Here is a 15,259-nt window from a genome sequence, read left to right as displayed (position 1 = left end):
ATGAGAATGTTTATTTTTGGAGGCAGGATAATAAGTTGCAAATAACTATAGAAAGTAGTAATATATTTTTGTTTTTCTAATTATCTCAACAAAATTAGGATTATAAATTTAAAAAAGAAAAACTCGGTATGTTCATACATTTGAGTGTGTGAGCAGTTATGTATGAGTGAACACCTATTTATTATTCTTAATAAATAAATTTTAAAACACAGACTTATTTTATATATTGAGAGAAAAACAGTGTCTCTGAAAGTAATGACAACTCTCATTTTGATAAATAAAACAATAACTGTAAAAAAATTCACACAAATTTCATGTATCAAAAATTATGGGAAATTATATTGTTTCCTATGCATGATAGATAATGCAAACAGCAAAAGCTGAAGATTTCTTTGTGTAAACTTTTACAATTATGGTTAAGTAAAAAACATTTTTTAAGTAAAGTGGAAGAAAATCAGATGTAATATTTATTTCCACCAACAAAAAGGAGTCAGAGAGTTTCATAAACAATGAAACTAAGTTGATTTACAAAACCAAGGTCTAGTTTTGTGGACACAGGGACTGCAAGATGGAGCCGCTCCTGCCACTGAAGGAGAAGAAGCTTATGGAGGTTAAACTTGGAGAACTGCCAAGCTGAATATTGATGCGGAATTGCACCCCCAGTGGCATTGTGGGACCCTTTCAGAGAGGTTATGACCGGAATTACAATAAGTACATCATTGTGCGGAAAGGCAGCATCTCGGGAATTAACATGGTGCTGGCAGCCTATGTGGTTTTCAGCTACTGCATTTCTTAAAAGAAACTCAAACATGAGCGGCGACGCAAGTACCACTGAAGAAGGGTCACTATGAGGGGACTGCACACCCGAGCATAAGCGCCTCTCCTGCGCCCATCCATGAAGAACTCACTCTGGCTGGATCTTCATGTCCTAAGAACTAGTGTCCAATAAAAGGTGACTGACTGGTTCATGAAAAAAAAGTCTAAAAGAGTAGTAGTTTGTGATTTTTAAACCTTCCTAGTAACATTCAAATAAATACAACTATCTTCAAATCTATAACAGAAGAATTAATTATATGTTTAAAGTTTCGTAAAGAATTTTACTTCTACAGATTGTAGTCTAATATGTATCTTCAGAATTTGAAAAAGTAGTAAGCCCACAGCTGTCTCTTTCTTTGTACCTTGTAAAACTATGAAGTCTGAATTGTGACAGATCTTGCTAACTGGTTTTATTGAACATAGTTTCACCCTCACATAATTCATTTTGAAGCTGTTGAAAAAACTCTTCATGAATAAAAGGGGGAAATTCTTAGCAGAAAGGGCTGTGACCCAGGCAATCCTTCATCCAGCTGTATTGTTATTGCATGAATACAAGATCAGACTCAGCCCAGGCTTACTGAACACAGATTCAACAATGACATCAGACCCTTGGCTTTTTTCAGCTTCTGTGCATGAAAAGTCTTGGAAATTCTGCTCTATGTGAGCTCGGAGAATAGAAGAAATATATTCTTGAATAATTAGCCTTGATTTGTAAAATTAACTGAAAATAATCTAATTTGTGTAGAACATAAAAATTTAATAGTAAACACCTGATACCAAAATCATGTATCTGTAAAAATTTAATACAATAAAGCCGCATCTCTGGTGGAGGAAGATGAGAAAAGCTAAAGTAATAAGTTTCCACATAAATTTGAGGAATATTGTGCTTTCTGAGACAGTCTTATTTTTTATTGATTTTTATTAAGCTCTACAATTTTTTTTCTGCTCCTCTCCCTGTCTCTCCACTCCCCCTTCAATCCTCCCCAAAGGTTCTTATGAGAGTCTTAGTTTTATTTTTTATTTTATTTATTTATTATGTATACAATATTCTGTGTATGCCTTCAGGCCAGAAGAGGGCACCAGACCCCATTGCAGATGGTTGTGAACCACCATGTGGTTGCTGGGATTTGAACTCTGAGCTATCTCTCCAGCCCGATAGTCTTAGTTTTAATATTATTCAAGTCAAAGATTCCATGTTTTGATTCCACCAGAAGATAAGTATCAGGATTATAGTTTTAAAATTAATAACAGGAGAGAAGAGAATTGAAAAAGATACCATAAAACTGCAAATGAAATAAGGAAGTTGACTGAGTGTTCTAGTCTAACCCACACCACAACAAATCAACTTGAAAGGGCTAAGTGTTCTAGTCTAACTCACACCTCATAGAATCAACTTGAAATGGATGAGTGTGCTATTCTAACCCACACCTCACAGGGTAGACTTGAAAAGACTGACTGAGTGTACAAGTCTACATCTGGAGCATCAGGGTCCCTGGGTAAGGGTCTCAAAAAAAACAGGACACAGGGGATGCAGAGCAAAAGCAGCAATTGCCACTGCATGCTGCACGTTTATTATGCAACCCTTTTTATACATTATTGAAACAATTGCTTTAGTCAACAGTTTAATCAGAAAGAGGAAGTATAAGTGGGTGATGTAATCATTCTCAAGAGAGCATGATGCATTTATTTAGGGCTGTGGTCGCAAGAATTTCAAAACAATCACAAAAATACCATTGGGTGATATGGACACAGAGGTCTCCAGAGACATTATCTCAATGTCTCAGATCTAATTTAAGCTATCCTAAATATCTGAGCAAAGGAGTTCTATGTGTAGTGTGCTGCAGTACTGTGGCATTCAAAACTTGTGACAAGGGGACAGGGAAGAAGAATGTTTTCTTCTTCTAGCCCTGGCATTTCATAGATGACCTGTGTCCCAGCCACAGTCCTCAAATAACCCCAGAGCCCGGGTATCACAATTCCGTGCAAACTAAAGCACAGATTCTAAATCCTCACAACCTACCATCGTAATAATTCAGCATTTCTTTGTAGTCAGAACATGAAAAGGCATTGGTTAGATAAAGTAGTTTTTTTTTCATATTTTATTTTATTTTATTTTATTATTTTTTTTATTCTTTTTTAATTAAAATTTCCAACTGCTCCCGTTTTCCATTCCCCTCCCCCTCCTCCCACACATTGCCCCCTCCCCCCACTCCCCTTCCCCATCCCCAATCCTCTTCTCCTCCCCCCAGTCCATTCCCCCTCCCTCTCCATACTGAAGAGCAGTCCAAATTCCCTGCCCTACAGGAAGACCAAGGTCCTCCCACTTCCATCCAGGCCAAGGAAGGTGAGCATCCAAACAGGCTAAACTCCTACAAAGCCAGTTCACGTATTAGGATCGAAACCTAGTGCCATTGTCCTTGGCTTCTCATCAGCCTTCATTGTCCGCCATGTTCAGAGAGTCCAGTTTCAACCCATGATTATTCAGTCCCAGTCCAGCTGGCCTTGGAGAGCTCCCAATAGATCAGTTCCACTGTCACAGAGGGTGGGTGCATGCCTCGTGGTCCTGATTTCCTTGCTCATGTTCTCCCTCCTTCTGCTCCTCATTTGGACCTTAAGAGCTCAGACGGTTGATCCAAATTGGGTCTCTGTCTCTCTCTCGGTCCATCGCCAGATGAAAGTTCCTGTGCCATTCTCCTTGGCCTCTCGTCAGCTCTCATTGTCCGCCACATTCAGAGAGTCCGATTTTATCCCATGTTTTTTCAGTAGCAGTACAGCTGGCCTTGGTGAGCTCCCAAAAGATCGGCCCCCCTGTCTCAGTGGTTGGGTGCACCCCTCATGGTCCTGACTTCCTTGTTCATGTTCTCTCTCCTTCTGCTCCTCATTATAACCTTGGGAGATCAGTCCGGTGCTCCAGTGTGGGTCTCTGGCTCTATCTCCATCCATCGCTAGATGAAGGTTCTATGGCGATATGCAAGATATTCATCAGTATGATTATAGGATAGGTTCATTTCAGGTTCCCTATCCTCAGGTGCCCCAATGAACTAACTGGGGACATTGCCCTGGGCATCTGGTAGCCATTCCAAGTTCAAGTCTCTTGCCACCACTTAGGTGGCTCCCTTACCTAAGGTATGAGTTGCCCTGCTCCCCTATCCAACCTTACTTTATCCCCAATCACCCCGATTCCCCCAGTTCCAATCATCTTCTCCTTCACACTTTTCTCTCCCCATCACCCCTCATCCCAATCCCATCCCACCCACAAGATTCCAATTTTTTGCCCATCAGTCATGTCTATTTCCCATAGCTGGGAGGATATCTATGTTTTTCCTTGGGTTTACCCTCTTGTTTAGCTTCTTTAGGATCACAAATTATAGACTCAGTGGCCCCTATCCATGGCTAGAAACCAATTATGAGTTAGTACATCCCATGATCTTCTTTTTGGGTCTGGGTTACCTCACTCAGGATCGTATTTTCTATTTCCATCCATTTGCATGCAAAATTCGAGAAGTCATTGTTTTTTACTGCAGAGTAGTACTCTAATGTGTATATATTCCACACTTTCTTCATCCATTCTTCCATTGAAGGGCATCTAGGTTGCTTCCAGGTTCTGGCTATTAAAAATAATGCTGCTATGAACATAGTTGGACAAATGCTTTTGTCATATGATAGGGCATCTCTTGGGTATATTCCCAAGAGTGCTATTGCTGGGTCCAGGGGTAGGTTGATCCCAATTTTTCTGAGAAACCGCCACACTGATTTCCAAAGTGGTTGCACAAGTTTGCAGTCCCACCAGCAATGGATGAGGGTACCCCTTTCTCCACAACCTCTCCAGCAAAGGCTATCCTTGGTGTTTTTGATTTTAGCCATTCTGACAGGTGTAAGATGATATCTAAAAGTTGTTTTGATTTGCATTTCTCTGATCGCTAAGGAGGTTGAGCATGACCTTAAGTATCTTTTGGCCATTTTAACTTCTTCTGTTGAGAATTCTCTGTTCAGTTCAGTGCCCCATTTTTTAATTGGGTTAATTATCCTTTTAAAGTCTAGTTTCTTGAGTTCTTTATATATTTTGGAGATCAGACCTTTGTCAGTTGCGGGGTTGGTGAAGATCTTCTCCCAGTCAGTAGGCTGCCTTTTTCTCTTAGTGACAGTGTTCTTTGCTTTACAGAAGCTTCTCAGTTTCAGGAGGTCCCATTTATTCAATGTTGCCCTTAATGTCTGTGCTGCTGGGGTTATACATAGGAAGCGATCTCCTGTGCCCATATGTTGTAGGGTACTTCCCATTTTCTCTTCTATAAGCTTCAGTGTGTTCAGATTGATATTGAGGTCTTTGATCCATTTGGACTTGAGTTTTGTGCATGGTGATAGATATGGGTCTATTTTCATTCTTCTACAGGTTGACATCCAATTGTGCCAGCACCATTTGTTGAAGATGCTTTCTTTCTTCCATTGTATACTTTTAGCTCCTTTATCGAAAATCAGTTGTGCATAAGTTTGTGGGTTAAAATCCGGGTCTTCTATACGATTCCATTGGTCGACTGCTCTGTTTATGCCAGTACCACGCTGTTTTCATTACTGTAGCTCTGTAATAGAGTTTGAAGTCAGGGATGGTAATGCCTCCAGAAGTTCCTTTATTATATAAGATTGTTTTGGCTATCCTGGGTTTTTTGTTTCTCCATATAAAGTTGATTATTGTCCTTTCAAGATCTGTGAAGAATTTTGATGGGATTTTAATGGGGATTGCATTGAATCTATAAATTGCCCTTGGTAGAATTGTCATTTTTACTATGTTGATTCTCCCAATCCAAGAGCAAGGGAGATCCTTCCATTTTCTGGTATCCTCTTCAATTTCTTTCTTCAATGCCTTAAAGTTCTTGTCAAATAGATCTTTCACTTCCTTGGTTAGAGTTACCCCAAGATATTTTATGCTGTTTGTGGCTATCGTGAAAGGTGATGATTCTCTTATTTCTCTCTCTGCTTCCAGATCCTTTGTGTATAAGAGGGCGACTGATTTTTTGGAGTTGATCTTGTATCCTGCCACATTACTGAAGGCGTTTATAAGCTGTAAGAGTTCTTTGGAGGAGTTTTTGGGGTCGCTCATGTACACTATCATATCATCTGCAAATAATGCAAGTTTAACTTCTTCCTTTCCAATTTGAATCCCCTTTATCCCCTTATGTTGTCTTATTGCTATTGCTCAAACTTCGAGAACTATATTGAAGAGGTATGGAGAGAGTGGACAGCCTTGGCGTGTTCCTGATTTTAGTGGGATGGCTTTAAATTTCTCTCCATTTAATTTGATATTAGCTGTCGGCTTGCTGTATATAGCTTTAATTAAATTTAGGTATGACCCTTGTATCCCTAAGCTCTCCAAGACTTTTATCATAAAGGGATGTTGAATTTTGTCAAATGCTTTTTCAGCATCTAATGAAACGATCATATGGTTTTTTTCTTTCAGTTTATTTATATGATGGATTACATTGATAGATTTGCGTATGTTAAACCAGCCCTGCATCTCTGGTATGAAGCCTACTTGAATATAATGGATAATTTTTCTAATCTGTTCTTGGATTCGGTTTACCAGAATTTTGTTGAGGATTTTTGCGTCGATGTTCATGAGTGAGATTGGCCTGTAATTCTCTTTCTTGGTTGGGTCTTTGTGTGGTTTTGGTATCAGAGTTACTGTAGCTTCATAAAAGGAATTTGGCAATGACTCTTCGGTTTCTATATTGTGAAATACATTAAGGAGAATAGGTTTAGGTCTTCTTGGAAGTTCTGGTAGAATTCCGCATTGAAACCATCTGGTCCTGGAATTTTTTAGGAAGGGAGGTTTTTGATAACAGCTTCTAATTCTTCACGACTAACAGGTCTATTTAGGTTGTTCACCTGGGCCTGGTTTAACTTTGGTATATGGTATTTATCTAAAAAAGCGTCCATTTCTTTTACATTTTCCAGTTTTGTGGCATACAGGCTTTTTTAGTAAGATCTAATGATTCTCTGAATTTCCTCTGTGTCTGTGGTTATGTCCCCCTTTTCATTTCTGATCTTATTAATTTGCAAATTCTCTCTCTGCCGTTTGATTAGTTTGGATAGGGGTTTATCAATCTTGTTGATTTTCTCCAGGAACCAGCTTTTTGATTCATTGTCTTTCAATTGTTTTCTGTGTTTCTATTTTGTTGATTTCAGCCCACAGTTTGATTATTTCCAGTCTTCTACCCCTTCTAGGTGAGTCTGCTTCTTTTTTTTCTAGAACTTTCAGGTGGGCAGTTAAGTCTCCAATATGTGCTTTCTCTGTTTTCTTTAAGTGGGCAGTTAGTGGTATGAACTATCCTCTCAGGACTGCTTTCATAGTGTCCCATAGGTTTGAGTATGTTGTTTCTTTATTTTCATTGTCTTCAAGGAAGACTTTAATTTCTTTCTTTATTTCTTCCTTAATCCAGGTATGGTTTAGTAGTTGACAATTCAGTATCCATGAGTTTGTAGGCTTTCTGGGGGTAGCATTGTTGGTGAATTCTAGCTTTAACCCATGGTGATCTGATAAGATACAGGTGGTTATTAATATTTTTTTGTAACTGTGGATGTTTGCTTTGTTACCGAGTATGTGGTCGATTTTTGAGAAGTTTCCATGAGCTGCAGAGAAGAAGGTATATTCTTTCCTATTTGGGTGGAATATTCTATAGATGTCTGTTAAGTCCATTTGATTCATTACCTCCATTAATTCTCTTATTTCTCTGTTAGGTTTCTGTCTAATTGACCTGTCCATTGGTGAGAGAGGAGTATTAAAGTCTCCTACTATTAATGTGTGCGGTTAGATGGCTGCCTTGAGTTTTAACAATGTTTCTTATACGTACGTGGCTGCCTTTATATTAGGGGCATAGATATTCAGGATTGAGACTTCATCCTGATGAATTGTTCCTGTTATGAGTAGAAAATGTCCCTTTCCATCTCTCCTGATTGATTTAAGTTTGAAGTCAACTTTGTTAGAAATTAGTATGGCCACACCTACTTGTTTCTTAGGTCCATTTACTTGATAAGCCTTATCTCAACATTTACTCTGAGTAGGTGCCTGTCTTTGTGGTTGAGGTGTGTTTCTTGTAAACAGCAGAATGTTGGATCCTGTTTTCGTATCCAATCAGTTAGTCTGTGCCTTTTTATAGGAGAGTTGTGTCCATTGACATTAAATGATATTAATGACCAGTGGTTGTTAACTCCGGTAATTTTTTAGTTGTAAATTTTGTGTGTTCCCCTTCTTTGTGTTGCGCTGGTGAAGGGTCTCTAGTTGTCTGAAATATTGTGGTCATTGTTGGACTCCTTGGTTAGTGATTTTCCTTCTATTACTTTCTGTAAGGCTGGATTTGTGGCTACATATTGTTTAAATTTGTTTTTATCCTGGAAAATTTTGATTTCTCCATTTATAGTGAATGAAAGCTTGGCTGGGTATAGTAGTCTGGGCTTGCATCCATGGTCTCTTAGTGTCTGCAGTACATCTATCCAGGACCTTCTGGCTTTCATGGTTTCCATAGAGAAGTCAGGTGTAAGTCTGATAGGTTTACCTTTATAAGTAACTTGGCCTTTTTCCTTTGCTGCTCTTAGTGTTCCTTCTTTATCCTGTGTGCTTTGTGTTTTATTATTATATGGCGAGAGGATTTTTTTTTTGATCCAGCCTATTCGGTGTTCTGTATGCTTCTTGAACCTTCATAGGTATATCTTTCTTTAGGTTGGGAAAGTTTTCTTCTATAATTTTATAAAATATATTTTCTGGACCGTTGAGCTGCGCTTCTTCTCCTTCTTCTATTCCTATTATTCTTAGGTTTGGTCTTTTTATTGTGTCCCATATTTCCTGAATGTTTTGTGATGAGAATTTGTTGGCCTTGCTGTTTTCTTGGATCAGCGTGTTTATTTTCTCTATGGTATCTTCAGAATTTGAGATTCTTTCTTCTATCTCTTGTATTCTGTTGGTTATGCTTGCTTCTGTAGTCTCTATTCATTTACCTAGATTTTCCCTGTCCAGCCAGCCTTCTGTTTGTGTTTTCTTCTTTGCCTCCATTTTAGTTTTTAAGTCTTGAACTGTTTCCATTATCTGTTTGATTGTTTTTCCTTGGTTTCCTAGGGTATCATTCACTGATTTACTCAATTCTTCAAACTTTCTGTTATACTTCTCATCCATTTCTATAAGGGCATTTTTTACATGTTGTTTAAGGGCATCAATCACTTTCATAAAGTCAATTTTATCTACTTCTTCATGATTAAGGTGTTCATGTCCTCCTGTTGTGAGGTCGCTGGGTTCTGGTGGTTTCATATAGTTTTTCAGATTGTTAGGTGAAATCTTGCATTGGCGCCTGCCCATCTCTTTCTCCGAATGCTCCCCTATGGATCTTCTTTTACCGGATCAGGTCTCCTTGCCTACTGATGTACCTTCCCAGTGATGGCTCTCTGCAGTGATAGCTCTCCTGGTGCTCCAGTGATGTCTCTCCTTGCTTGTTGCAGGCAGGCCTGTGAAACAAAGGAAGTCTCCTCTGCCTACTTGTCCTGAGGATTTGCCCCCAGCGCCAGACAGACTGAGCTGGATGGTGTTATGTGCCCAAAGAGGAAATGGGGCAGAAGGAAGAAGGGTTCTGGACGCAAGATGGGTGGGACAAGAAGAGAGAGGCAGTATGCGGGTTTTAGAGCCCCTGCAGGGAACCCAGGGAGTATAGGGAGGGGGATGAGGAACTTCAGAGTTCCCTGTCCAGGGCTGCTTTCCCCACCACTGTTCACAAACTCACCCCACTGCTGTCTCTCCTGGTGCCGAGATCAGATATCCGTGCAGGTTGGGTAGTTCGTAAACAAAGCGCCTACCTTGGTTGGTGCAGTCAGGCCAGTGAAACAAAGGAGGTCTCGCCTGCCTACTTGCCCTGAGGATTTGCCCCAAGCGCCAGACAGACTGAGCTGGATGGTGTTATGTGCCGATAGTGTAGTTTTGATAGTCATGTTATTCTGAACCAAATTTACCCAATCCAGACTTTGGTTCTCCTCACAACAACTATTTTCTGTGTAATCAAGTTATCATCATTCTCATTCCCCATGTCTCTCTTTAGCGTCTACTAAGTAGAGGTGTATGAACTTTCAGAACAAAATTTGTACATATCTTTCTGTACCTAGTTTATATTCTTTAACACTATGTCTCCAAGGCCCATTCCAGCTACAAATGACAAATTTTCATTTTATTATGGCTAAATAATACTCCTGGGTTTTCTGTAACTGTAATTCCGAATACTTAGTCTGTCTAACACTCAGTGATGATATCATCAAGCCCAGTGCAAAGCCAACCTTAACCTGCAGTTACTGGTACACATGATACTAATCTGTTTCTGCATCTCATTGGTAGACTTTCTTTGGATTTCTGGAAGAAGTTAACAAAGATGGATCTTCACAGAATGTATGTTCCCTTTTGGAGTCTCATTTTTCTTCACTGCGGAAGATTTAATTTTATACCATCAAAAGCAAATTTTCCAGGTAGGGGGTATCTTTTTGGTCATATTGCATCTTGAAAGCTGCATTTGCTCTGACTTTGAGAAAGTTTTGGAGGTACTTTCTAGGAAAATATATACTTACTGAAAAAATCTATTCCATATATGACTATGTCTGAACTGCTTTTGAGTATGGATGTTCTCATATCATTAATTTACTATTTTAGTTGCAGTAAACAAAATTTAATACTATAGGAATTCAGGAAAAACATAGATAAATTGAAAATAATCTACAGTCAAAGAAGAAATCATTATCAAAATGTTTTTATTGTAAAACTCTAGCTTTATATAATGTCATAGACAAACAGTGTGTCACATGTTAAAGGAAAATAAACTTCAATGCGAACACTTCTAAGTAAGTTCAATAAAAATCATGTAATTAAACTTTCAATAAAAGTTAATAAGTTTAAAAATGATAGTTCTATTAAAATGGCATTCAAAATCTATTCCAGTCTTAAGTAAAGAGTCAAATAACCTAAAACAGAAAAGCAAACTACATCCAGGTCAACTGTATACTGAATCCTAACACTCTGGAGTAGAAAGAATAAATACATTTGTGTTCCACTGCTTTAACAAATTTCCAGTGTACCTCAGGCAAGGCATTCAGAAAGTTTGAATGTACAAGATTTGCTCCAAGTTTTGGGTTTTTAAAACATAGACAGTTGGTAAGATTCAGTGAGGTAAAACAGTGTGTCCAAGTATAGAGGCCCCTAAATAAATAACTAAAATTTCTTTTTTTTTATTCTTTTTTACTTAAAATTTCCAACTGCTCCCCGTTTCCCATTTCCCTCCCCCTCCTCCCACATATTGCCCCCTCCCCCCGCTCCCCTCCCCCTATCCCCACTCCACTTCTCCTCCCCCTAGTCAACTCCCCCTCCCTCTCGATACTGAAGAGCAGTCCAAATTCCCTGCTCTACATGAAGACCAAGGTGCTCCCACTTCTATCTAGGTCCAGGAAGGTGAGCATCCAAACAGGCAATGCTCCCACAAAGCCAGTTCATGTATTAGGATCGAAACCTAGTGCCATTGTCCTTGGCTTCTCATCAGCCTTCATTGTCCGCCTTGTTCAGAGAGTCCAGTTTCAACCCATGCTTATTCAGTCCCAGTCCAGCTGGCCTTGGAGAGCTCCCAATAGATCAGTTCCACTGTCACAGTGGGTGGGTGCACCCCTCGGGGTCCTGATTTCCTTGGTCATGTTCTCCCTCCTTCTGCTCCTCATTTGGACCTTAAGAGCTCAGACGGTTGATCCAAATTGGGTCTCTGTCTCTCTCTCGATCCATCGCCAGATGAAAGTGCCTGTGCCATTCTCCTTGGCCTCTCGTCAACTCTCATTGCCACCACATTAAGAGAGTCCGGTTTTATCCCATGTTTTTTTCAGTAGCAGTCCAGCTGGCCTTGGTGAGCTCCCAATAGATCGGCCCCCCTGTCTCAGTGGTTGGGTGCACCCCTCATGGTCCTGACTTCCTTGTTCATGTTCTCTCTCCTTCTGCTCCTCATTATAACCTTGGGAGCTCAGTCCGGTGCTCCAGTGTGGGTCTCTGTCTCTATCTCCATCCATCGCTAGATGGAGGTTCTATGGCGATATGCAAGATATTCATCAGTATGATTATAGGATAGGTTCATTTCAGGTTCCCTATCCTCAGGTGCCCCAATGAGCTAACTGGGGACATTGCCCTGGGCTTCTGGTAGCCATTCCAGGTTCAAGTCTCTTGCCAACCCTTAGGTGGCTCCCTTAACTAAGGTATGAGTTTCCCTGCTCCCCCATCCAACCTTCCTTTACCCCCAATCACCCCGATTCCCCCAGTTCCCCTCATCCTCTCCTTCACACTTTTCTCTCCCCATCTCCCCTCATCCCCATCCCACCCCACCCCCCAAGATTCCCATTTTTTGCCCATCAATCTTGTCTATTTCCCATAGCTGGGAGGACATCTATATGTTTTTCCTTGGGTTTACCCTCTTGTTTAGCTTCTTTAGGATCACAAATTATAGACTCAGTGGCCCCTATCCATGGCTAGAAACCAATTATGAGTGAGTACATCCCATGATCTTCTTTTTGGGTCTGGGTTACCTCACTCAGGATCGTATTTTCTATTTCCATCCATTTGCATGCAAAATTCGAGAAGTCATTGTTTTTTACCGCAGAGTAGTACTCTAATGTATATATATTCCACACTTTCTTCATCCATTCTTCTATTGAAGGGCATCTAGGTTGCTTCCAGGTTCTGGCTATTAGAAATAATGCTGCTATGAACATAGTTGGACAAATGCTTTTGTCATATGCTAGGGCATCTCTTGGGTATATTCCCAAGAGTGCTATTGCTGGGTCCAGGGGTAGGTTGATCCCAATTTTTCTGAGAAACCGCCACACTGATTTCCAAAGTGGTTGCACAAGTTTGCAGTCCCACCAGCAATGGATGAGGGTACCCGTTTCTCCCCAACCTCTCCAGCAAAGGCTATCCTTGGTGTTTTTGATTTTAGCCATTCTGACAGTTGTAAAATGATATCTAAAAGTTGTTTTGATTTGCATTTCTCTGATCGCTAAGGAGGTTGAGCATGACCTTAAGTATCTTTTGGCCATTTTAACTTCTTCTGATGAGAATTCTCTGTTCAGTTCAGTGTCCCATTTTTTAATTGGGTTAATTATCCTTTTGAAGTCTAGTTTCTTGAGTTCTTTATATATTTTGGAGATCAGACCTTTGTCTGTAGCGGGGTTGGTGAAGATCTTCTCCCAGTCAGTAGGCTGCCTTTTTGTCTTAATGACAGTGTCCTTTGCTTTACAGAAGCTTCTCAGTTTCAGGAGGTCCCATTTATTCAATGTTGCCCTTAATGTCTGTGCTGCTGGGGTTATACATAAGAAGCGATCTCCTGTGCCCATATGTTGTAGGGTACTTCCCATTTTCTCTTCTATCAGGTTTAGTGTGTTCAGATTGATATTGAGGTCGTTGATCCATTTGGACTTGAGTTTTGTGCATGGTGATAGGTATGGGTCTATTTTCATTCTTCTACAGGTTGACATCCAATTGTGCCAGCACCATTTGTTGAAGATGCTTTCTTTCTTCCATTGTATACTTTTGGCTCATTTATCGAAAATTAGTTGTTCATAGGTTTGTGGGTTAAAATCCGGGTCTTCTATACGATTCCATTGGTCGACTGCTCTGTTTTTATGCCAGTACCACGCTGTTTTCATTACTGTAGCTCTGTAATATAGTTTGAAGTCAGGGATGGTAATGCCTCCAGAAGTTCCTTTATTATATAAGATTGTTTTGTCTATCCTGGGTTTTTTGTTTCTCCATATAAAGTTGATTATTGTCCTTTCAAGATCTGTGAAGAATTTTGATGGGATTTTAATGGGGATTGCATTGAATCTATAGATTGCCCTTGGTAGAATTGCCATTTTTACTATGTTGATCCTCCCAATCCAGGAGCAAGGGAGATCCTTCCATTTTCTGGTATCCTCTTCAATTTCTTTCTTCAATGCCTTAAAGTTCTTGTCAAATAGATCTTTCACTTCCTTGGTTAGAGTTACCCCAAGATAGTTTATGCTTTTTGTGGCTATCGTGAAAGGTGATGATTCTCTTATTTCCCTCTCTGCTTCCATATCCTTTGTGTATAAGAGGGCGACTGATTTTTTGGAGTTGATCTTGTATCCTGCCACATTACTAAAGGCGTTTATCAGCTGTAGGAGTTCTTTGGTGGAGTTTTTGGGGTAGCTCATGTACACTATCATATCATCTGCAAATAATGCAAGTTTAACTTCTTCCTTTCCAATTTGAATCCCCTTTATCCCCTTATGTTGTCTTATTGCTATTGCTAAAACTTCGAGAACTATATTGAAGAGGTATGGAGAGAGTGGACAGCCTTGGCGTGTTCCTGATTTTAGTGGGATGGCTTTAAGTTTCTCTCCATTTAATTTGATATTAGCTGTCGGCTTGCTGTATATAGCTTTAATTAAATTTAGGTATGACCCTTGTATCCCTAATCTCTCCAAGACTTTTATCATAAAGGGATGTTGAATTTTGTCAAATGCTTTTTCAGCGTCTAATGAAACGATCATATGGTTTTTTTCTTTCAGTTTATTTATATGATGGATTACATTGATAGACTTGCGTATGTTAAACCAGCCCTGCATCTCTGGTATGAAGCCTACTTGATCATAATGGATAATTTTTCTAATGTGTTCTTGGATTCGGTTTGCCAGCATTTTGTTGAGGATTTTTGCATCGATGTTCATGAGTGAGATTGGCCTGTAATTTTCTTTCTTGGTTGGGTCTTTGTGTGGTTTTGGTATCAGAGTTACTGTAGCTTCATAAAAGGAATTTGGCAATGACTCTTCTGTTTCTCTATTGTGAAATACCTTAAGGAGTATAGGTATTAGGTCTTCTTGGAAGTTCTGGTAGAATTCCGCAGTGAAACCATCTGGTCCTGGACTTTTTTTGGAAGGGAGGTTTTTGATAACTGCTTCTAATTCTTCATGACTAACAGGTCTATTTAGGGTGTTCACCTGATCCTGGTTTAACTTTGCTATATGGTATTTATCTAAAAAAGTGTCCATTTCTTTTACATTTTCCAGTTTTGTGGCATACAGGCTTTTTTAGTAAGATCTAATGATTCTCTGAATTTCCTCTGTGTCTGTGGTTATGTCTCCCTTTTCATTTCTGATCTTATTAATTTGCAAATTCTCTCTCTGCCGTTTGATTAGTTTGGATAGGGGTTTATCAATCTTGTTGATTTTCTCCAGGAACCAGCTTTTTGATTTATTGATTCTTTCAATTGTTTTCTGTGTCTCTATTTTGTTGATTTCAGCCCTCAGTTTGATTATTTCCAGTCTTCTACCCCTTCTAGGTGAGTCTGCTTCTTTTTTTTTAGTGCTTTCAGGTGCGCTGTTAAGTCTACAATGTGTGCTTTCTCTGTTTTCTTTAAGTGGGCAGTTAGTGCTATGA

General features: G+C 39.6%; 1 pseudogene; it reads left to right on the top strand.

Moving 5' to 3' along the window:
- The first annotated feature begins 568 nt into the window (after positions 1-568).
- On the top strand, positions 569-835 carry LOC130868867 (ATP synthase subunit f, mitochondrial-like; annotated as a pseudogene).
- Positions 836-15,259: the final 14,424 nt, after the last annotated feature.

The sequence above is a fragment of the Chionomys nivalis genome, chromosome Y (assembly GCF_950005125.1).
Source record: "Chionomys nivalis chromosome Y, mChiNiv1.1, whole genome shotgun sequence".
NCBI lineage: Eukaryota > Metazoa > Chordata > Mammalia > Rodentia > Cricetidae > Chionomys > Chionomys nivalis.
Note: the sequence above shows the minus strand (reverse complement) of the source record. Positions and strands in the feature narration are given on the sequence as shown.